At 51.1% G+C, this 2,754-nt stretch overlaps 1 protein-coding gene across 1 annotated transcript in view; it reads left to right on the top strand.

Moving 5' to 3' along the window:
• The first annotated feature begins 6 nt into the window (after window positions 1-6).
• Window positions 7-2,754, top strand: part of TNFRSF8 (tumor necrosis factor receptor superfamily, member 8) — an 82,726-nt gene continuing 79,978 nt past the window's right edge. The window contains exon 1 of the mRNA XM_011996569.1: window positions 7-58. The gene's annotated coding sequence lies outside the window, so the exon portion shown is untranslated. The remainder of the gene's footprint in view (window positions 59-2,754) is intronic.

Below are 2,754 nucleotides of genomic sequence, written 5' to 3'. Positions count from 1 at the left end.
CGCCCTCCTCGCCGCGCTGGGACTGCTGTTCCTGGGGGCGCTCCGAGCCTTCCCACAGGTAAGCGGGTGACGCGCGCCTGGGGAAGCGCCGGCCGTCCAGAGCCCGGACAGTGTGGGGTGCGTGGGACGCAAGGGAGGACACTCCTCATTCCGTTCCCTGCCCAGCTGGGGTGAGGGGGTGCGGGTGACAAGCAGGGACACCGGAATATGCAAGCACCCACAGGTGGGAGGCTGGCTGAAGGGCTAGAGGGGGGCGCCTCCTCCGCACCCCCCGAAGGCTGGGACTGATTCATTCATTCAGTATGAACTAGACCGAGCGCACTGCCATACGCGGGAGGCGCTTTTTGTCCCGACTACCTGCTGGCCTGTCGGGGTCCTGGGCAGATCAGGTGAGGCCGTGGGGGTCGTGGGCAGGCCAGGTGGACCCCCCTTTGCCATGGGAGGTTGGTCGTCCGCGCTCTACCCTGCTGTGTGCGCGGTCCCCTGTTTGCCCCCTCCTTAACCTGGTCACTGGCTGGAGGGTCAAGAGAGGGAGGGGGAGTTGGCTGTGCGTGAGAGTGGGGTGAGGGCGCAGGACCACCCGGATTAGCTTCCCCAACCCGCGTCCGGCAAAGCAACAATGTGGATTGAATTAGCTGGAGCACGTGGTGGGCATTTGCCCCTGGAAGAAGGTCAGTGGTGGGGCTGAAGTCTATTGCGGGTTGCCTCAGAATTGAGTTTGAGGACTGCTTCAGGAAAACTGAGCACTTACCAGTGGCCAGCGCCAAATTAATCACTGCGGGGAGAACTCAAAGTAACCAGGTGTGTTTCACTGAGCCCAGGGGCTGCCTGAGAGAGAGGCCCTCAGCTGACCCAGGACCCTGGTGGACCCTTGCATAGAACCATAGTAGGTGTGAGTGGATGTCTGCTGAATGACACAGAGGGAAAGGAAGGAGCAGGCTGTTGGTCCAGCAGTGGGTCGCCCTTGGGGAGAGGGAGGACCCAGTTCCCCTTTAAGCCTACAGGAAGAGAGGAATCCATGCTATGGATCAGTTCTAGTCATTTGAACCTTAGGCAGTGGGAGGAGAGTGGCGGAGTGGGCTTTAGGCAGGAGGGAGGATCTATGCAGCAAAGGGGACAGCCAGGTGCCCCCTTCCATCTCCCATGGGCAATGTGAGGCATTGCCCCTTCCCCCCGAGAGGGCAGGGGGGACAAAGCCCTAGCTAGAGACGTCCCGTCCCAGCTCTGCAAGCCCTCACCTGGGGGAAGGTAAGAGTTTGGGGTGCCAAGGTCTTGGGGAGATGAAGGAAAGGAAGGGATGTGAGAGGGGCTTGGGGGGCTTTGCTGGTTTGGCGGCTGAAGCTCATGTACTTCCTTTTTGTAGAGTGAAGCCCCCTCCACTTTTTTATGTTAGAGACAGGGTCTCACTCTGTTGTCCAGGCTGGAGGGCCATCATAACTCATTGCAGCCTGAACTCCTATACCCACCTTTTTTTTTTTTTTTTAAGGTGGAGTCTCACTCTTGTTGCCCATGCTGGAGTGCAATGGCTCCATCTCAGCTTGCTGCAACCTCTGTCTCCTGGATTCAAGTGATTCTCCTGCCTCAGCCTCCCAAGTAGCTGGGATTACAGGCATGCGCCACCACACCTGGCTAATTTTTGTATTTTTAGTAAAGACGAGGTTTTACCATGTTGGTCAGGCTGGTCTTGAACTCCTGACCTCAAGTGATCCTCCCGTCTCAGCCTCCCAAAGTGCTGAGATTACAGGCATGAGCCACCACATCTGGCCTCCCGTACTCTTTTTAAAATAAAAATACTATATATTTAATTGCACAAGGAATATGCAAATATATCCTCAAAGCAAAACGATAAACGCTACAGATAAAGCCAAGTCTTTTGAAACCTCCTCATCCTGATCCCTTCAAAGATGTAACCACCGTAATTGATTTGGTGTGTTTCCTTTGCAGACCTTTATAAATGCATGTCTATATTTATGTTGTTTTTATAGACATATATAGAGTTTTCCATATACTATACCCTACAGTACATACGGTTCTTCATTTGGCTTTATAATGTCTATGAGGCATCTTGGTGAGCTTTCCATGCTGAAACTTACACATCCTCTGCCTATCTTTTAAAATGCTATGTGGTCTTTTACCAAATGGGATGTTTCATAGTTTATTTATGTCCTGGATGGATGGGTGCTAAGGTTGCCACCACTATTCTTTCTTTCTTTGTTCGCTATTACAGGGCACAGCCCCATATGGATGCTTTTGGAAATAAATGTCTGTGATTCTTTCCTAGACAAGAGACTGAGAAGAGAATACTGAGGTTGCAGGGTGAAAATGCATTCAAATTAAAAGACACCACCGAACTGCCTTCCAGGGTGGCTGGACAATTTACCCTCCTGTTAGCAGGCCAAGAGAGTAGCAACTTTCCCACATCCTAACCGACATTTGATCTTATCAGCATTTTAATTTTTCTCAATGTGATTAGTGAAAAGGGTTATATCCTTGTTGCCTTAATTTGCATTTCTCACCTACTGGGGAAGCTGAGCGTCTCTCTGGGCTCAGGCACTAGGTCATTTCTTCGCAGGACTGCGGGGGTCTTTGTGGAAGGGGCTACCTGCCCAACACAGTACTCCTTTTTACCCCTCAAGCCTTCTCCCACTTCTGTTTTTTTCAGTAAAGGTTCAGGAAGCTCATTATGTAAAAAAAAAAAAAAAAAAAAAAAAAAAAATCCCAAATTAGGGTTTAAATTTCCTTGAGTTTAAAATT

Source organism: Mandrillus leucophaeus, unplaced genomic scaffold (assembly GCF_000951045.1).
Source record: "Mandrillus leucophaeus isolate KB7577 unplaced genomic scaffold, Mleu.le_1.0 Scaffold52, whole genome shotgun sequence".
Lineage (NCBI taxonomy): Eukaryota > Metazoa > Chordata > Mammalia > Primates > Cercopithecidae > Mandrillus > Mandrillus leucophaeus.
Note: the sequence above shows the minus strand (reverse complement) of the source record. Positions and strands in the feature narration are given on the sequence as shown.